Genomic DNA, 21,950 nt, shown 5'->3' on the forward strand with positions numbered 1-21,950 from the left:
TGCTGTTTTCCAGCAATGTCCCATTCATGGGTACCAGAACCAATGCCCATCAAGGGAAGGTGTGAGTTGCAGGCATTGTTTACATGTTGTGCATGTTGTTATTCATGATGTTTTTTCATTGGTTATACCTGTTTATATGATGTTATTTCATTGTTCACATGCTGTGCATGATGTCATTTATGATGTTATTTCAGTGTTTATGCCTGCACAGGCAGTGTGCTCCTAGCTATTGCTTTGTTCCTCTGATGTTTACGCACTTTTATTAAAGTTATGTTTGCACTTCTCCCTGTTCAGTGTCTAGGTAAAGGAAAACGACACCTTAAGGTTTCAAAAGTAACAATAATTTATTTGAACAAACAACACATTTAAGAGAATGAAACTTTATTCCCCAACACCCCCACCCCTCCCAGCACCCCCACCCCTGCTTTGTCAGGCAATGCACCTTATTCCCTCAGGCCAACCAGCTGAGGGCCCTCATCATCCTCTTCCACCAGGGGTGGGCCTGGCTGCTCTACCGCGCCTCCTGGACGGTTGTCGACTGCGGTTGGATATAGAAAAGAAAAAAGTAATTAGACTCATGTGAATGAAAGCACACAGCAGCTGTGAGAAATGCACTGGAATCTGCAGTGCCACTTATTGGACCAGTAATATCATAACAGGGGAGGGTGGCTGGTGGGGGGATCCGCAGAAACACCATGCATTACAGCTCTTTTCTTAGCAATAGCATAAGAAAATGTAAATTTCTTGAGCCTTCTCCTTTATGGTTGTAGGATTGCATATTACATCTAATAGGGGAGGGCTGCAACCACACCTGGATCAATAGCGCTTTTATAACAAACTGCCCATGATCTGTGCGTGTGAGAAAGAAGATATTATATGAACTGCCTGAAGTAGCGCCATTGTTGTGCATCTGATTGTTCAACTCTTTTAATATTGCCTCTTTACTGCCTATGTTATGCTGTTAGCTGCCTCGAGTCTGTATGGAATGGGCAGGATATAAGTATAATGTAAATAAATACATACAACTACAAATTTTATTTGATTTAACATATTTATAAAAAAATTTCCCAGTAGCTAGAATGTTCAACAGCAAATTAAAATACAAACAATAATAATGAAAATATAAACAAAGCACAAAAAAGCCATAGAACATTTTAAGTAATTTATTTATTTAGTATCCAAATAGTTCCTGATAAGAATGGTTTTACACCAGCAGGGCTTATCAGAACTGGGATGGGTGGGTGTGGGTGGTAGTCTGTGCACAGACCTGGTGCCTCCCCCTGGCACACATCCCACCAGTAAGGCATATCAGAAACTAGAAGGGTGAGGGTGGGTGAATGAAAATATAAACAAAGCACAAAAAAGGCATAGAACATTTTAAGTGATTTATTTATTTAGTATCCAAGTAGTTCCTGATAAGAATGGTTTTACACCAGCAGGGCTTATCAGAACTGGGATGGGTGGGTGTGGGTGGTAGTCTGTGCACAGACCTGGTGCCTCCCCCTGGCACACATCCCACCAGTAAGGCATATCAGAAACTAGAAGGGTGAGGGTGGGTGGGGAAATTGTACTGTACTGCCATAAAGCAGTAATAAAGAAGGAAGGGGTCGCTGCCAGAAAGTGCAAAATCAAAATTCATCCATCCAATCATGGGGAAGGCATTTTATGATCGGCAAGGCAAAAACAGAGCCAGCCCAGGAGCACGTGTAGGACCACCGGTGCACCGAAATATTGCCCCCCCCCCCAACCGCAACCAAAGTAAATGAACACTATGCAGTTTATAATGCCCAAAGCTTTATTCGCTGAAACGGGAAGCAGTATAAACAAACGCAGGTATAACGTTAAGGCGATTATACATATAACGGTTGAAACAGCGTAACTTCGCAGCACCGGAAAAGCAGTCTTTCATTCAAGGGCAGCGGCAGCGAGAGCCATGGGGGACGGAAAGCCGAAGAATCATCTCCTTTGATAAATATATTCTGCGACAGCATCCCGCACAGCCCTCCCACTCTCTAACTGCCTCCTGTTTATAACCCTGAAGTCTGGTTCTTCTTGGTCTGGGAGGAGTGTTATCTCCTTATCTGGAATGTCCAGGTTGACCGCATGTCCCTTTCCCTCACAAATATTGTGCAGAGTCACAGATGCGGTCACGATGGAGAAAATACTCCGGTACTGCGCGTTCATTCGCGTTAGCAGGACACGCCAGCGAGCCTTAAGCCTCCCGAAAGCACGCTCCACCACGTTCCTGGCCCTGGCGTGTTTCTTGTTAAAGTGCTTCTGCACGGGCCCGACGGGTGTCCTGTACGGGGTCATCAGCCACGGTCTAAGGGGGTATGCTCCGTCGCCCAATACAAGCGCAGGTATGGTTACATTTCCCAAAGTCACCGTGGGGTTCCCCGGAACCCAGAGCCCTGCATCATTGCCAGAGCAGAGATGGCTGTTCGCGAGAACAAAGGCATCGTTGGTCTTTCCGCTGTGGCCGAACTCTGCATCCACGAAGCGTCCTGTGTGATCAACCGTGCCTTGGAGGATCATGGAGCAGAACATCTTCCGGTTGCAGAACTCCTCCGATTTGCCCCCAGGCGCCCGTATCGGGATGTGCGATCCATCCAGAGCAGCCACCGTATGCGGCATACCGAGCTTACCGAAACCGTCCATAATCTGTAGAGAAATGGAGCACAATGGATCAGGGATATTTCAACTTCCACTGTATTAGCAATAGAGAATCACATCAGGGTCAGATATATCGATGTTACGTTATAACGCAAAACTAGGGAAAAGAAAAAAAAAATACACACCGTTCCGATGTCGTCACCGAGGCACACGACCTTTGAGAACAAACGTTTCTCGATGGCTTCGCAGATCTCCATCACAATCCCATGGACGGTGGTAACGCCGATCCCGAACTGCGCACCGACTTCCCGATAGGCGCTTCCGGTAGCGAGGTACCACAGCGCTACCGCGAGCCGCTTCTCAGGGTGGACCGGAGACCTCATCCTTGTGGTTTGCCTTTCCAGCTTGTCCTTCAAAGCGGCATAAATCTCCATAAAGGTCCCTCTGGTCATCCGGAAGTTATCCAGCCATTGCTCGTCGCCCCAGTACACAAGCACAAAGTTCTCCCACCAGCCGAGTTCACGGGGGAACACCCAATACCTGGGCGCGAACCGGATACCGGCAAGGTAGTGCCATCTACGTTGCTGGCGGCGACTGCCACCTCTAATCAGCCGAAGCCGGTCAGACTTCCTAGAGGCGGCCAGAGGTTTCGGTGATCCAAGTCCATGAGCGAGGAGTCTTTCTCCGGCGCGGAGCACTTGGCGCGCGGCGTAGATACACAAAATCAGAATATCCACTGCTGAATAAAGCAGCGCCATAGTCTCGTCATCAGGATTCTCCATTGTGAATGCTTCTGACGATACGAGGCAGTGTGGAGGACGCCGCTGCGGCCAGTATTAAAACAGAACCATCACGTGATTGTTTGCCCGCGAAAAAGGGGATTCTCTATCACGTTGTCGCGTTGTTACGTTGTTACGTTGTTGCGTTGTTACGTAATTACGCAACTAGAATGACGTCTAAAAAAAAATGATTGACAGGGCATCGACTCCAGTCGATGCCACTGGGAAAACGCCGGTGGGAAAACGATTTGAGCCGGCGCTTCAGGGAGGGCGACTCCGCAAAGAGTCACTAGTGGGAAAACGAAAAAAGTGATCCGGAGATAATTGCGCCGGGGAATAAGGGGAGCAAACGCTAAGTGGGAAAACGGCCAGGGAATTTAACTTCTCCAATTCAGTTTAAGAGTTCAAGATAACGTGTGACTGACAATAATACAGGCTGTAAAATGAAGAGAATATACTAGGAAATTTTCCACTTTTACTCTATTAATCCTAGTTTCTGAATGACCTTGTTCTTGCATGTACTACTCTTTTAGAGTTTAATCTGAAGTACATGAGTTTAGACCTTGATAGATTTAAGTGATACAACCTTGCAAACTGTTTCATTTCAGTTATTTCAAACACTTCTGTGGATATTTTTTCTGTATCTCAATATGTTATAAGGTTCTAAAAATCCTTAGTGTCTGGAGAATCTGAAACTTGTGCCCTTCAATACCTAATTTCAACTGTGCACAGTTTTAAAGTGGAAGATGTGATCTCTTGGCCTTTTTTCTTATGGAAGAGCTGAGATTTCTTATGCAAAACTAGATTTGTAATGCAGCCCTGCAGTGTGTGAAAAGCTTATACCTTGAATAAAACTTCGTTGGTCTTAAAAGTGCCACTGGACTTGAATTTTGTTCCAGTGTGTAAAAAGTCATGCTTGTGTCAGAATAGTTGCACTCATCTGAGCCAATCTATTCTACAAAGCTACAGAATGTATTAAGTGTACTTTTCTCTATTTTGGCCAAAGCTCCTGTGCATTGTCCACCTGTAGATAAGGCAGGACTACACCATTTTTGCATTCTTTTTTCCAGTTTTTATTCACTAGATACAGGTGTTTGTCATAATGGAAAGTATAATTTTGCCTACTTGGTGAGGCATAGCATTTTGGCCTTGTGAAGTTCTAAACAAAACTGTTAGGGTACTGCTGCTGTGATCACCTGCGAGAATGTAGAGGTCTGCATTCAAACATGAAAAGCAGGCAAACATATACTACTGCCATGTTGTACAGTGTTTCCCACAGGTTCTTCTGGGAGCTAGTCCAGCAGCTTACTCTGTAAATGTACAGATCCAGATCAAAAATCTTTGTATATTTGATCTGTAGTTTTGCTTATCTTGGACAACCATGACCTCCGCTGTGCCAGTCAAGATCTAGAAAATCATTTGGCTAGGAACCTGCTTAATGTCATTTCCCTTTTAAAAGATCAGTCACTTAACTTCTCCAGAGCCATTGACAATTCATGTTGTAATTTGTTTCTGCATTCAGTGTAGGTTTAGGATTATAGAACAATTCAATCTTAATGGATATTGTAACGAGAGTACTTTTGTGAGGCTTTTAAGGGACCAGTTCTCAAAGACTTGCAACTTTATGTAGTTGTATTGCTCAGTACACAACACTGAGGGAATACAGTACCACATTACTCCATGATTTAAGTCTTGGGAGTATGTTTTTTTTAAGATGTATTCCTGTAGGGGTAAAAAAAGGTGTGCAGGATGATTCTGGATCCCATGTCTTACCCTTTAAGCATTAGTATGGCAGTACTATGAAGTGGTATTTGCATATACTGAACAGACAAACTTGTGGGTGTGAGAATAGTGATACAGAAAAAAATAGCTAACCTTGTGTTGGCTCAGCATGCACAATATATAGATGTAACTAGGAGCCCTTGGCACCTTGACAATTGTTCTGCTGCAGCAAACATTACTAACTCTTTGGAACTCTTATGGAGTAGGGATGCAGTCTGTTTCAGCTCAGTTCCAGCAATGGAGAAGTGTGGCTCACCACTATTCGGAGAAAGCATTTTTCTTGGTAAAAATGGTGCTTTCTCATAATTTGGAATTAGAATGTTGTAATAAAAACTACTGTTTATACCTACGCTTTCAAGTATTGGCATCTTCTGTTGGCTTTCCTCTAGTTTTAGAGAATGGTACGTTGTGAAATTTGCATGGAATTGTAAATTAAGTGTCTGGTAGAATTCTTATGACATACTGCTATGAATCTAGTGTTTCCTGTTTCTCTAAAATGTACCAAGCAGAGCCTTTAAAGGGACCTCTCCTTAGTAGATCTGCCTATGGCAGAAGCTGTGTCTCCATTCAAAGCAAATTAATTTGGAAGTTTAAAGCTATATATGTAATTTATTTTTTGTTCTGGTGAACTTCCCTGTACTGTAGGGGAGGGACGGTGGCTCAGTGGTAGAGCATCTGCTTGGGAAGCAGAAGGTCCCAGGTTCAATCCCTGGCATCTCTAAAAAAGGGTCCAGGCAAATAGGTGTGAAAAACCTCAGCTTGAGACCCTGGAGAGCCGCTGCCAGTCTGATAAGACAATACTGACTTGATGGACCAAGGGTCTGATTCAGTATAAGGCAGCTTCATATGTTCATATGTAAGTGCATAGAATTACTCTTTTAATGTGATATGAGCTTTCATTGAGACCTGTGTATAGGAAGTGATCTGAAGAATATTAGACCAATATTTTACTGTGCTTAAGCATTGGTGAACCAAGTGCTCAGAGGGGCATTGTTATGACTTTAACTTCACTATACACTTGCAGAAACTTTGCCTCATTCTATCCTTGCACCAGTGGCTTTCCGGTGGTGGTTTCCCTCTTTTAACCACTTGAGTAAGGTCTGGAGCCATCAACATATATTATCTTTATAACCTCGCCCCCCCAGAAAAAATAATAATTGGGCACCCTCTTAAAAATTAAAAGTCCCCTTTAAAAAATTTCCATCTTTTTATAATCGTTTTTACGAGCAAGGAGACGAAGAATGCTGCTTTCTACGGGGACAAAGACAAAACTCAAGCGAAAAGGCTGTATCGTGCATGAACCTGAACCAAGAAGGTGGGGGGGGGGGGGGGAGATGAGATTTGAGGAAGCCTCTTCAGAGTGGCTGACCAAGCGAATAGTGCCTCTTTTTAAAGGGTCCTATGGTACGGGAGGGGGAGAAGATGCTAATCACAGTGAGTGGCCATTGAAATGAATTGAATACATTGGACTCCATCCTCTTAAAGTGGAAGCGCGTTTACATTTAAAAGCAAGGCTGCCCCAAATATGAAGGGGGGGCGGTGGAAACCCCAGCTGCCTGAATTCCTTATGCACTGCGCTGACTTACGCTTTCCTTCCAAGTAACCATGCAGAAGGCAGGCCGAGAAGAGTCAGAGGCAGGCTGCAAAGCCGCATTGATGTGCCTGAAAGGGAAGCCCCTCTCCAGTGCGCAGGTGGCGGGGAACTCCAGCCCAGTCCGGCCAGGAGAGAGGCTCTCAAAGCGCTCCTACTGGTGGGGTGGGAGAGAGAAGGGAAGGGGAAGAGGCGGAGCCTGGGAGCAGTAGCAGCAGTGTCAATAATACAATAGGGCTCTTGTGCCGCCGCCTGGCCTTCCAGGAGGGAGATTACAAGGGCAAGGGCCTGCTCGCCCTGCGAAGCGCGGAAAAAAGGGGGGAGTCGCCGACATGATGAAGGGGATGGCCGGATCGTAGAGCAGCCGAGGCCGGAGGGAGAAGGCGCCGAGGTGGAAATGAGCGGCACCAAGTAGCAGCAGCTCCGGGCCCCGGCGCACGCACACGCCGCTGCCGCCCGCTCCAGAGCCACAAGGTGAGCTGTGGAAGCGTCTGAGGCGAGGAAAGGAGCCCCAGGAGCAAAGGGCGCAGAAGCGCTGCCGCGGATGGAGGACCTTTTGTGAGGCGAAGAAAAGAAGCAGTACCTTGGCCTTTCATCAGGCAGAAGGCGGGGGGAGCGAGCGGCTGGGGACGGGTATGTGGGGAAGACAGCACGCCCGGCCTAGGCGACGGGCTACGAGTGGAGCCGACCCTAGGCCGCGGTTTGGCCCCCTCCCGCGCGAAGGCGGCGTTTGGCGCCAAGGCCTGGGGCTGGAGTCACGCTGGCGGGGCTGGAAGGGGCAGGGCAGCCATGAGGTGAGCTGGGAGGAGCGGCGGCTCTGGCGCCGCCTCAGGTGTGTGTGTGTGTACGTTTGCGACGGTAGGACACGTGGTTGTGTGTGTCTGGTGATGCGCCGAGTCCCCAGTCCCTCACCTCAGGAATGTATCGAGTAAGTTAGGGATAGGTCTGTCTATACGTGACTGAGCATAAAGAATTCGTGTTCAGGTGCAGCCAGAGGCTTCTGTGTGTGAGGGAGATGGCTTGTACAAAAAACTCGAATTCCACAACATCCTTTGTTCTAATAAAAGCACACTCATTTATCCCCCCCCCCCAATTAGTTTAACCAATCTGCATAGGAATGGTCTGTTTTTGTTTCCGGGCACATTGTGCTAGGCAGGCAGAAAACTACTATCATTGGCCCACACTGGCAAACTGTGCTTAGAGTTCTTATATTGTACAGGTTGGCAGCGCTGAGTGTGCACAATACCTTTTGCTTTGTTGCTTCCTAATGATGAGCTCTTTGCTGGTTTCAACTATATCCACTTCTTTTTGCTGAAAATCTTTTAAAATCTAGTTGTGATATAAAGGCCCTTGCCCTTGTAATCTTGAAATTAGCTCCTCTTGATTCTGCTCTTGTATATGTGGAAAATAAACCAATTTTTATTTATTTTCTACTGCAATTGTTATGTTTATACTTGCTAAACTTGTTGAAGCCTGGTCCCTATAGATGCTTTTTGTGAAGAATGTATAATGGAATTTCAATAGGATTAACTCCCGAATAGATGTTTAAGTAGAATTGCAGCTTTGTTTTACAAATTTATAGTACTTTGTCTAATTAACCTTTGATTTTGTTGACTGGTTTGATTTATCATAGTGCACACAATAACATAGATTGTTGAGGATTCAACTGAATAAACAATGGGTTCCTAAAATCACCTCTGTCAGGGGGAGTCCTTAAATCCATATTAGTGTGGTGCTTGATCACCTAGGAACATCAGTGTAGAGTTTGGTAGAAATAGATTACAATCAATGTGGTGGCCTGGCTACTCGAGTTCATTACTGCTTTTTAATGGAGAGTGTTTCTGAATGGCCATAGTTCTCAAATATGCTGATATTTAGCATACAGACGTACAGTGAAATGGAAGCCTTGGGGAGCACATTCTACATAGTATAAAAATATATATGTGCTGGGGCTACCTGGTGTGCACATCTATCTTCCAAAAACTGTTTTGTTGCTTATATGCGAGGTGTGCTGTAATACACCTTAAAAGTTCTTCTTGATCAAAGAGCACCATATCATGCCATAACTAGACTTGCCTTGTTAAATTTCTTAATACAAATATTTTTCTGGTAAGATTGTTCTGGGTAGCTGATAGAACTGACTGAACTACAGGAGGTTCCACAGGAGTATGTATAACAAGGAGAACAAGATTGACCTGAGAAACATCTTGCTACCTAAATTAATTGGCCTGAAGCCATTAGTGGTAAGGGAATGTTTAGACCATGGCCTTTTTCAGCCTGCAGGTATTTTTGGAATTTTGACACAGCATGGTGGGAGTAGACACAAACTGGCTACCAGCAAATGGCTGCTGCAGGAGACAAAGCAAACCACGACTGCCACAGCTTATCTTTTAGACACAGTGAAGATTCTTGTGCTGTCGTGACAGTTGTTGCCAAAGCAATGTTTTTAAAAATTACACAGCCAGTCAGATCTCCAGTGGCCAGTCAGAAGCCCTGCTAGGCAAAAGCCCCGCATAGCCAAATCCACTTTCTAAAACCACTTACCAGGAAAGGTGTTGACAGGCATTTTGGTGCCTGGGGCACAACATTAGGGTTGGTTGGTATAGAGTAGACAAACTGTTCTGTCTGCAGCCATAAAGATCTGCCTGATTAACCGCCTGTTTTGGGGCACAATTCAAAGTTCTGGTTTTTGTTTGTTTGTTTTTACATTTAAGACCCTAAGCAGCTTGGAGCCAGGTCACTTGAAGGACTGTCTCCTCTCATACTATCAATCCTGCCACTTAGTATCAGCTTCTCAGGCCCTGCTCCCTACGCTGCTTCTTCGGAGGTGAGGTGGGTAGGAACTGGGGAGAAGGCATTTTCTGTGGAACACCCTTCCCCTTGAAGATCACCTAACATCCATCTTTTTACCAGGTTTTTAATTAGGAGTTTTATTTTACCAGCTTTTTAATGGTCTGGCCTTGTTTTAGGCATAGTTCTTGAATGGTGTTTTTAATGTGTTAATTGTAAACTGCCTCAAGCAGGACTCTGAAGAGGTGTCATAAAAATATCCCAAATAAATAATGTTTGGTCCAGTGGCATGATTATGAAGCTGTTGCTGAATTATGTCGCATGCTTTGTGCAGGTGTAGTATGTTTTGTTTGCATCTTGGCCTTAAAATAAAGCTATAGGGAAAGCTATACCATAAACTCTGGTACAGTGCTAACCGTGTCTGCAAAGACTTATACTCTCCCACAATTGCTGCTTCAGAAGACCTGATCCATTGGCCCTGTTAACGTCTGGAAAGAGGTTTTCTTTTTGAGGTATGTGTGTGTGTATGAAGTCATGTTGCTTCTGACTGATGGTGACCCTATGAATTAATAACCTTCAAAACATCCTATCATAAACAGCCTTGTGCAGGTCTTGCAAATTGTGGGCTATGGCTTCCTTAACTTAATCCATCTCATGTTGAGTCTTCCTCTTTTCCTGCTGTGCTCAACTTTATGGTTCTCCCCGTGAGTTTTCTCATAATGTGGCCAATAATGTGAAGTACAATAGCCTCAATTTAGTCATTTTAGCTTCTAGAGTTTCAGGTTTGATTTAATTTACAACCCACTGATTTGTCTTTTTTTGTCCATGGCATCTGTAAAACTCTCCTTCCAATACCACATTTCAAAGGAATCAACTTTCTTCCTTTCATCTTTCTTCATTATCCTGCTTTCATATCCATACGTAGTAATGGGGAATACTTTTGCATTAATTACCTTGATCTTGGTCACTAACAACACATCCTTGTCCCCTAAGAATGTTTTTAGCCCTTTCATGGCTTCACTTCCAAGTGTCAATCTTTTTCTAATTGCTTGGTGGCAGTCTCCCTTTTGGTTGATGATGGAGCCAAGGAATAAAAATCTTGAACAATTTAAGTTTCTTCATCATCAGTCTTAAAGTTGTGTAATTCCTCAGTAGTCCTTATTTTTGCCTTTTTGATGTTCAGCTGTGATCCTGCTTTGGCACTTTCTGCTTTAACCTTCAGCAGTAGTCATGAGAGCCAGTTTGGTGTAGTGGTTAAGTGTGCGGACTCTTATCTGGGAGAACCAGATTTGATTCCTGACTCCTCCACTTACACCTGCTGGAATGGCCTTGGGTCAGCCATAGCTCTGGCAGAGGTTGTCCTTGAAAGGGCAGCTGCTGTGAGAGTCCTCTCAGCCCCATCCACCTCCCAGGGTGTCTGTTGTGGGGGAGGGAGATAAAGGAGATTGTGAGCCGCTCTGAGACTCTTGAGTGGAGGGCGGAATATAAATCCAATGTTTTCTTCAATGTCTTCTTCATTTCAAATCTTCATTGTTTTCAGACAGTATGTGAACATAAGAACACAAGAGAAGCCATGTTGAATCAGGCCAATGGCCCATCCAATCCAACACTCTGTCACACAGTGGCCAAAACGCAGGTGGTATCAGGAAATCCACCAATGAGGCCAGAACTTCAGAAGCCCTTCTGCTGTTGCCCCCAGCACTAAGAACACAGAGCATCACTGCCCCAGACATAGTGTTCCATCTATATCTTATGCCTATTAATATTTATTTTACAGCAAAATTTATTGCACAAAAGTATAGTCTTCCCCGGAGAGGCAGTGCAGGAATACAAAGACAGCAATTTACAGTGGTTAGTATCAACCTACTTATGTGGGTTAAAAATCCTCAGTCTGCAAAGGAAATGTGCTGGGTGAACTTGGTCTGGACACACTCAGCCTAATTCACCTCACAGGCTTGTTGTTATTTCTCATCTAAATAGTTCACATTGTTTTCCTACTTAAGAACTGGATCATGAAGACATTAATACAGTGAAAAGGGGGAGGCAAAGCCAGTTGCACCCAGGAGATCCGTGTCTTAACAAGCCAACTAAAAATCCCCCCCTCTCTTCCCCCCCCCCCCACTCTGTAGCAAGCAAGGCACAAAGCTCGTATCTTGAATAGAACTTTCTTGGTCTTAAAGGTACTTACTCACTATTTTAACAGAAGTGCTGGGGGATGACTGGCAATTGGTAAGCAGCTGTTCTTCCAGGGGTGCACAAGGCAGTAAACTGTCCCTGTGGTGACCTGGTGCTGGACAGCGTGAGACACAGAGACAAGGCCTTAGATCTTGGAAGGGAAGCTGGGAGACCTGACTAGGGATCAGCACAAACCAAATTTCATAAAGAACCAGGCAGGTTGGTTGGATCACGAACTATGATTCAGGCAATCACGTTGTTCATGAAACACCCACAAACTGGCCTGTTTTTTTGTTTTGTTCGGTTTAGATCCTTGGACCAGACAAGCTGATGCCCAAGGCAATGGTGGGCCACTTCAGTGAGCTCAGAAGGAATTTAAATGCCTTGTGAATTCACTTGCAAGAGCCTTGGCAATTTCGGGGGGAGGGATGGGGGTTTGATGCAGGAGAAGGAAACTGTCAACAAGGAAAAGGGTGTACAGTGGATTTGGGGGTGTTTGCAGTGGTTATGCTGGTGGCCTGACCCTTGGAGGTGGTAGAGGAAGGCCAGGAAGTGTGAACAGTGAAAGAATGAGATCTCCAGCACTGCAGGAAGTTGCTTTTTCAGGAAACAAAGTGGGGGCTTGCACATGGTGGCAGCAAGGTGGATATCGGAGAGGGTGCCCAGGAGCATCTTTTGGATACTCAGTCATGAACCTAATGCACCACAAGCTGTTTTGGCAAACCAGGAAGTTAGTGGAGGTTCACAAACCATGGCTCGTGGTTTCTCACAAACCATCATTTTCCGAGTTCATGCTTATCCCTAGTCCTGACCCTTCCAGCGGTCAGGTGTGGTGGAAAGCCTCACCAGATGTTGGAAAAAGCTAGTGCGGCAGGGTGGAATAGGGCCTGCAGGCTGGAACAAACCCATTGTGCACAGCTTTCTTCCAAGATTTAATTTCAAAACTGCTCTTTTTTTTTATTTTAAGCACCAGCAGCCTGGTTCCTTCTTGGGACAAATGGAGGCTGTCACTTTTGTAGAGGTCCTGCTTGTTCCAAAAAGTATCCCAGTGCCATACAAAGCCCTTCCTAGCTACACCATTGTCTCATCCATGCATTGAGACTCTTCATTTGTGCCTGTCTGGCAAGCCCTGTATGTGTAACTTGCTGTACTTCTGAGGAGGCTACCTGGGAGCTCCTGGCCTTGAGTATCTTGTCTAGCAATCTAAATTTTTCCTATAGAACCACAAGACTACATCTCCCCACATTGTTGGTGCCAACATGTATCATGACCACTGCCTTCTCCTTTGCATTATCTGCCAGCCTGCCTAGGCCATGCGTAATGTTAGGTAAGTCACCATGTAGTCCTTACGCTGGTTCGCAGTCCGTCTCTCTATATGTCTAAGGATCAAATACGAACTACCAAGTGCCTCCCTCATCTCTGCCCAGGGAATGTTCCTTCGTGTTAAAGGATACCTGTCCATCAACTGCAGAAGGGATCTCTTGAGGGAACAGTCCCCCTTTCATCAGCATGGTGCCATTTTCACTTGATACTCATGCTCCCTGACAGTTGCCATTCTCAGAGTGGAACACATCTTACAAGTCTGTGAGAGTCTTAGCTGTGTCCCTATTTCTGCTTCTCCAGGTCTGCCACCCTGGTCTCAAGGGTGTGAACTTGTTTCTTGAGAACCAGGAGGTTCCTGCACCATGCACATACCCATGACTTCTGTCCAGCTGGCAGATAGACATACATATTTCATTTAGTGCAATACATCGGATATGAACTCTCTGCTGGCATTCTACGTTCATAATTGCTTTTTAAAAATATCCCCTTTTAAAATAAAATGTCCTGTTTATTTAGATTTGCTTGCAAAATATGTGTTTACCTTTTTATGGATGTGGAGAGACTAATGCCCTGGATTCCTCTCCTTGCTGAACTTAAACTTTTACTGAACTTGCCTGTTTATTCCCTTGTTCCAGACACTTTGTCACTATAGCTGGGACACTTTGTCACTGTTGTGCCATCTGCGCAGCTCAAATTGTAAATATTCCTTCCACCAATTTTCACCCCAATTTAATTTAAATCTAATCCATCTTTCGCTATGAAAGGTTGAAGAGATAAGGAGATAAAATATTTAGTATTGAGGGGGAAAGTTATCTTCAAATCGAGATATCTATAATTTTCCATCAGTTAACTGGGAAAGCATCCCACTGATAGCTATGGATTTTAGGAGATACTTTGTAGTGTTCAGTCTAAGAACTTAGAGTTATGCATGGAGTTAAAACATCTTAATGCTATGGAAAATCAAACGTATAGTAATTTAAATTAGAACAAACAGTGAATTTGAATTATACAACATTCATGTTAGAACTAACATAAAAGGATGAGGCATTCTGATTGCGAAGACTTTTAAAAATCTTACTCCAGTCTGAATGAATTTGTTCCTGCTTTTACAAATAAGCTTTTACAAATAAGCTTTTACAAATGCTGCAGAGATTGTAGGCAGTCTTTTGTTTTTCTGCTTTTAGGAGATTATCATGTATATATAATAGCATTCATAGCTATATATACTGTATTTCTCACATGACTTTGTAGACTTGTGTTTGTGGTGATATAGTAAAATATGGTGTTTTATAAAAGATGGAAGAATTAATGCAGAGTCTGTATACTGGGTTTGATTTTAGCCTCTGAAAAATAAATGCCTCAGATTACGTTCATTCACATCTGTAAATCTCTACTTAAAGTGTGCCATGTAAAGGCAAAATTACCCTTCTAGAGCAGTCGGCTTGAAAGGAATTTCCAAAGTACCAGACAACATCCATATACTGAAATTCATTGGAGTATGTGAACAAACCATTCACCTCCAGCATGACTGGATCTGATATCTTTAAGGAAAGGTGGGAAGGGGGAAAATTCCATTTGTAATAATAAGGAAAATCTCTTGGTTGTCTTCATGTATCATAAAGGGTACATGAAGAAAACATTTTCTGCTTTTTTCATTGTACTTGAGAACATCTTCAGAAATGTTACTTGAGATGCAGAATAGAAGGAAGTGTATCTAATTGGGCAAACTAATAACTAAGAAGGTTTACAGATTTTAAGTTACAATAGCTTCTTCACAAGACGTAAATTACTAAAATACTTATTATAAATTCACTTTATTGAATATCTAAATGATTAGCTCTTTGCTGTGAAAGAAAAGGGGTTTGAGGGACCAGTGGCTAGATTAGGTCTTGCTATATATGTGGGTGGGATTTCAGCACTGAATGTTCACATTTCAAAGCTGTTCAGAAGACTTTCAAGAAGCAAGTCCTGGAGTGCTAGTTTTAAGTACAGGATATGGGATTTTTTTATTTATATCCTGCTCTTCACTCAGTGTCTCTAAGCAGCTTGCAGTCTCCTTCCCTTCCTCTCCCCACAACAGACATCCTGTAAGGTAAGTGGGCTGAGAGAGCTCTGAGAGAACTGTGACTGACCCAAGGTCACCCAGCTGGTTGCATGTGGAGGAGTGGGAAATCAAATCCAGTTCTTCAGATTACAGTCTGCCTCTCTTAACCACTACACCATGCCAGCTCTCTCCCTGGTTTGATTTTCACCAAACCAAAGTAAGGCAAAAAAAAAAAAGACAATCCAATATAATCTTCTAACAGCAGGACACTTCTGTTTGTGCAAGAGGTATGTGTGTGTGTGGGGGGGTTGTTTTTGTTTTCTGCTGATTCCTTCTTACTCCTGGAGACCAGCCCCCAGGAATTACACTTCAGGCAGCAGTGGCAAAGGAGAGGGATATAAATTTGAGAAAATTCTTTAACTATCTAGAGGTGGTTAATAGCTTTGCTTTGTTGAATTTCATATTGCAAACAGAATACGTCCGGTTTAGCAGTAATAGAAAAGCCTTCAATGTTGCTTTAAAATATTGCCCTGCTTTTTATTGAAATATAAAATTGTTTCAATAACAACATCTGGCAAGAGAGCTCAGAAATAAAATGTGCCAGCCAGGTGTTCCTTTTTATGGAAAAGTCAAATCTCTGCCCCTGCCCCATACATGTGCATAATTGCAAACCAGTCTTATTTCTTCTCACTGTAGTTTTTCCCTCTTACACCTCCCTTTCATAAATAGTTCACCCTTCCTTTGGGGAAAGAACTCTGAGTCTTTTAGGGATCTGATTTCAGTATGTAAGAGGCTAATAAGGTTGGATTGAAACAGCACTGGCATGATCTCAAGCATGTTAAAAGCACCTGCACATGTACAATTCAGGTTGTGTTTCGATCTAGGAAAGGAGGGGGGGTCTTCATGTGGCTGTGCATTTAGAAAGGAAATTGAGGTGTAATGTTTTGCTGTGAATGAAGGTAGGATATGCTTGCACAATTTGACCAGAAGTTCAAATTCTGTACACTTTCTTTTAAATGCACCTATCTGCAATCCTAGTTTTTATATTTGAAAAGTTTAGAGACACTGTATTCCTTTGTTGCATCAAGTAATTAACACTGCTCATGTTGCAAAAAGGATCTGTCAGATATGTTACATAGCTGTAAGAGGCATCCAGGAAAGAGCCATATATTGTGCTTGAAATTCTTTGTATTCTATTTATTCCAGAGAAAAGTTAATGTACAAATATATGCACAAGACCACAAACGAGAGCAACTGAGGCACTTACTGAAACCTTTTTTGTGAATTTTTACTTAAGGATTTGTTAACATTTTATTTCCAAAATTTGAATTATTTAAATTTTGTTTATCGAATAGTTTCTGTAATGTGAATTTAGATGTTACTTCTACCTGATATGGCCCAAAGGTTTTTTTCATTTTAAATATAGTATTTACTAGAAGTAGAAAAAATGTATTTGTGAACCTTTCTTTTTTAATCAAAATGTGATTTTTTAAATTACTTAAATGAATAGGTTCATTTAAATAGGGTTGAAATCTATATGTGATGTTTGTTCCTGTCAGAGACATAAATGTGCATAGATTATCTTTTTCTGGTGTATCACACAAACAGGAATAAACAGGAGGTGTTTAGCTTGCCTTTTAATAGAATAATTACAATTAAAATTTGTGCACAGTTTTGGAGAGTGCTAGCAGAATCAGTAAATTGTTCTTTAAATATCTTGGCATTTAAATGAGGAGTGTGAAGTCTTAAGCTGCAGCCCTAAGGACATCTTATTGGGAGAAAGCCTTAATGAATAACATTGTGTTTCTGAGAAGATCTGGTTTAGATTACTCCCTCAGTGGGAGACCTTTTTGAAAGAAAATTGATTTTCTGTTCACAAACATTGTATTCCATATCTCATCATTTAAAAGCTCTTTTGTCAAATCTCCAGGTTGTATGTTGAGCTTTTAGAGTTCAAACAAAATATGGAACATAGGTGTCAGTGTTGTTGTTTTTTAAAATCTTATTTTAAATGTATTTTAAAGTCAATCTATTGTAGAAATCCTGTATTGTTCATCACATGAAGCACACAATTATGCCAAATGGTTCTAAAACAATTTAACATTTTTTCATGTGTGTATTTGTGACTTAAGTTTTCCATTCCATGGTTTTTGTTGGCAAAAAGCAATCATGGAATACTGTAATTCTGCAGACTGTGGTAAAAACTGACAAGGATTAGGTGTAATTCTGCTGCTGTTGGCCATTCCTCACAGCTTTCCCACAGGCAGACACAGGGCTGCTATTCACTGAGGGGGTAGCTCAAATGCAGCATGGAAGTAAAGAACAGCAGTGTTGTTTGCTATAGCCCGGAAGGAAGTGCATGCAGAAGTGTCTCTTTCTTGCCAGTGACTGAATGGAAGGGTGGCAATGAAAAGAGAATTCTTCTAAAGTGAAATACAAACACTGTCAAGCATTTAAGCAACAAAGGGAGATGATTTGTTGTTGTCTTAAAAACATGTGGAGGTAAGCTGCTAATTGGGATTCTTCAGGTGCAGCTATAGCAATAGAACATTCCTGATCCAGATAATGAAAGAGCACAACACTGGGTCTATTCTGCAAAGTAACAAATCTGGCACCTTGATTGAAGTTCCAGGTCATAGCTGGTATGTAGCACAGGATAAAGCCATTCTTACTGCTTGTCCTCTTGACACACAAGTGTTTTTATCAATCCCTTCCCTATCCCAGTTGCATAAGTTACTAAAGTACAATTAAATGCTGGCCCCTCTCTTATTTATTAAATGTCATCAAAATATAATCTAGTATGAGGGTTATAACGGGATAATTTTCTCTTTCTGTGTGCTTTATGCTTAAGATCGGTAACACTATATAGAAACTTGGAGCTTCTACTGTTCATTGTAGGATGAGAAGTTAATTGTGATACTACAGTTCTTAGATGAGATGTTTTTGTTCTTCTGGAGTGTCATTTCTGGGGGTTCTGCATTCTACTAAAATGAAATTGTTGACTAGATTCAGCAAAACTGAAATTTGAGTGGAATAATACAGATGTAAATTCAAATTTATTAACTAAAGTTTTGAAGCACTTTGTCCTGTGTGTTTATGTATTCTCTGAGCATGCTGTCTCTGTGTGAAGAAAGGTAGTATATTGTAATAACCATATTCTGCAGATTTGTATATTAATGAAGACATACTGTATGTGAAAGGATGAGCCAAGAAATAAATAACTTTGTTTTAACTTATTTTAACTTAAACAGCATCCCCTCTGTCTTACCTACTTCAATGTTTGCCTGTTTTCTCCCAGGCACCAGCTTAGGATAGAAACGGCCTCTTCCGGAGACTTATTTAAATAACTAGCTATGTAACATCAATGTGCTGATCATATATCTAATTTAGTGGTGTTTAAACAGATATTTAAAAGCATTGGGGATGATATTAATCCTTGTGAGACCCCCCCAAAATAAGTCTCAAACATCAAAGTTTGCATCATGTATGTATGATGTATGATCAGTTAGAAAGGAAAGGTCCCCTGTGCAAGCACCAGTCATTTCCGACTCTGGGGTGACGTTGCTTTCACAACGTTTTTACAGCAGACTTTTTATGGGGTGGTTTGTCGTTGCCTTCCCCAGTCATCTACACTTTCCCCCCAGCAAGCTGGGTACTCATTTTACCGACCTCAGAAGGACGGAAGGCTGAGTCAACCTCGAGCCAGCTACCTGAAAACCCAGCTACTGCCGGGGATCGAACTCAGGTCTTGAGCAGAGTGTAGGACTGCAGTACTGCAGCTTTAACACTCTGCGCCACGGGGCTCTTCTCAGTTAGAAAAGACTGGAACTATTTTGAATGTTGTTCTTTGAACAGCCATCCTAATTTCTAATTATCTTGACAAGGTTGGATCTCCGCTATATCAAAAAATACAGTGATACAGATGAATGCATTTTCCTGATTCATAAGTGGAAATCATATACCAGAACAACTAATATGTAACACTGCTCACTGTATTTCAGTTTCTGACGGAGTTTGCATACACATGAAAGCTAATGCCCTAATTTTTAAAAAAAATAGCCTTAAAGGTGCCATTGGATTCTGACGTGTTCCAGAACAACTAAAAATGCCCTTCCTTCCATAACCAAGCCCTTAAGTCAAACTGAAATAGATGAAGGGCTGATTGTTGTCTTGAGGGTCTATAGTTTCCTCACCAGCCGTTCAGTTGCTTCACCTAGGAGGGAGTTAGTGGTCATAAAACTAGCTGTGCCTTTAACAGGAAATGATCAACCATGAGAAAAGCTTTTGGTGTTTAATAATCTAGGTTAACCAGATGAGGTCCCAAGATTGGCTTGAGAAGACCGTCTCTATATGATCACTGAAATTGTGCAGATGAGCACTGGCATTTTTTGGCATTTTCTGCATCGTCAATCTCTCTCGGCTCACCTACTGATAAACTAGATGGATGAGGAAGCAACTTAGCAATAATAATAGCTAGGCCGTGGACACAAGCACAGTCAGAAGTGGCCTCTGTTCGCACTATGAACCTATGAAAGAAGGAAGACTTGGACACAAGCACAGTCAGAAGTGGCCTCTGTTCGCACTATGAACCTATGAAAGAAGGAAGACTTGTAGTGGATTTGAAGATGGTATTGTTGGTGGAAATGCTAATTCCATGGTTTGAGTGGAGATTCAAACTGAGGTCTTCCAGATACTAGTCCAACACTATTAACCACTACACCACACTGGCTTTCATTAATGGTTCACCTTGATGACAAGGTTGATAGTTTTGTCCTTCATAGCTAAGAAAGCTAGGGACCACAAACTCGCGTGGGATTGCGTATTATTTTTAAAAACCCATTTAGCTGAGAATGAAGCAGATACTGGCCTCCCTTAACCCCCATCTCTGGCAGTGTTCATTACAGTAACTTTGTTTGCTCTTAGCAGAAACTTTGTACAAGTTAATTCTGTATATTAAATAAGAACAGTGATACTTCATGCAAAGTCTAAAGAGTTCATATATTTTTATATATATTAATTTAACTTTTTGGCTAGAAATTTTGGAAAGCTGTATTTAATATTAAGATAAGTGGGACTTGCTCCATTAAATTGTCTCAGCTTAACATATTGAACAAATAACATCTTACAGCTTCCTGCCAGATGTCCTGTGCTTCATATTTGCAAATAACATTTAGAGATAAGCCAATTAACTTGGTGATATTTACAGTATGTATTCAATGTGAGTCCTAAAACACTGATGGCAAAATAGTTCTATTTTAAAATTGCTGGGAAATGTAATCTTGTGTTTATGTAGTAGTCTTTTTACATTTAACGTCTGACAAATGACATGAGGGTCAATGAAAAATAATTCAATTAAGCTTTGTTTAATTTCACACTGTTGCTGATTTATTTTCAGACTGTATTGCTGTCTGCCTACCAGCCTGTTACATATATGCTGTGTGTGATTTTCTGCCCCCCACTCCCTGACAATGTTGTTTTCAAATCAAGATAGATGTTAAGGGAAGAAGCAAAAAGCAGATTTAGCAAAGACTATTTTTATTGCCTTGAATGATTCCAGCCAATCAAGAAACTTCAGCTAAAGATCTACAGCAGTGTCAAGAGGTAATACCAGCCATCTTTTAGAAACCTTTGGAAAATAATTGAAGCATTGTCATACTTGACCCTGGAAAAGAAGTTCTGTTGTCAAAGATGACAGTCTGTCTGATTTGAATTCCAGAGAGGTTAAAATGAATAAATGAAATAGTTTTAGTTGTATTCCCTCTGTCTTAGATTTGTACAGGTCATACTAAACAAACCTGATATATTAGCCAGTTTACTGTGTAATGGGAATATTGTTGATATGATCCTCTTTCTTATGCTTCAAGTGACCCAGGGTGGGTTGGGGAGCCTGGTACAAGTACATTATTAATATGAAACTGAAAGATCTAATTTATTTCAATTGCCTATATAGCTCAGATCTCTTTTATGCTGATCTGGAAATTATCTAATTATGAAGTCAAGAGTTTTTGTGTACATGTCGTGTCTTGGTTATATAGACATTTATATCTAAAGTTATAATACTGATTGGTTGACTTACTATTATTTTACTATGGTCAAATACAGTAATTATTCCATTAAGTTAAGAATGCATGTTTGTTGTGTGATTTTGGAGTAGCAAAGGCAACAGGCAATATTTATTAGATACTTAACCCTGGGTACAGCTGTACAATTGGTGTTATATTCTAAGAGGATATATTTTTAAAAAAAAATTCACTTATAGGCTACCTTTTAAACATTTTTTTAATTTTGAAAATATAAAATATGTTGGAATAATCCAATTACTTTTTAAATTTACTCCCCAGTAAGTTTGGGAGCAGAGACTAGTTGGGCTTCAGCTATTAAACCTGTAATAATTCACTGGGGAACACAATGCCAATTATCACAAAGCATGCTGAATGAAAACATAATCTCTAAAGAGAACACAACAACATTATGGACTCTTAAGTAATGGTCCTGGAAGTACATAGTGCATAACAATCCCCCAAAGTTTAGGGGATTAAATGTCCCTAGAGTATTGAACATGTAGAATAACAATAAAGAAGTGCCAACTGAGAGCATTTTTTAAATGAAGTCAATTGTCAAATAAAAGAAATCTAAGGATAGAAATGTGAATACTTTTTGAAACTCTAGCAACAAAGTTTGTTACCCCTTAACTTTAGAAGGGATAAATTCTATCAAAGGAGGAGCTTGGGGAGAAGAATCTGAAAGGAAAAGAGGGTCAACTCTCTTCAGGAACCTTGAAGACTATTCCAAATGACAATACTGGAAGCTTAGATCAAATGTATACTGCAATTTAGGAAAGGTGCAAATAGGT

The 21,950-nt window shown here is 41.7% G+C and overlaps 1 protein-coding gene across 1 annotated transcript in view; it reads left to right on the top strand.

The window, feature by feature from the left end:
• The first annotated feature begins 7,036 nt into the window (after positions 1-7,036).
• The window catches only part of LOC132568262 (protein Jade-3-like), a 49,856-nt gene continuing 34,942 nt past the window's right edge, over positions 7,037-21,950 (top strand). The window contains exon 1 of the mRNA XM_060233889.1: positions 7,037-7,239. The gene's annotated coding sequence lies outside the window, so the exon portion shown is untranslated. The remainder of the gene's footprint in view (positions 7,240-21,950) is intronic.

Source organism: Heteronotia binoei, chromosome 3 (genome assembly GCF_032191835.1).
Source record: "Heteronotia binoei isolate CCM8104 ecotype False Entrance Well chromosome 3, APGP_CSIRO_Hbin_v1, whole genome shotgun sequence".
Lineage (NCBI taxonomy): Eukaryota > Metazoa > Chordata > Lepidosauria > Squamata > Gekkonidae > Heteronotia > Heteronotia binoei.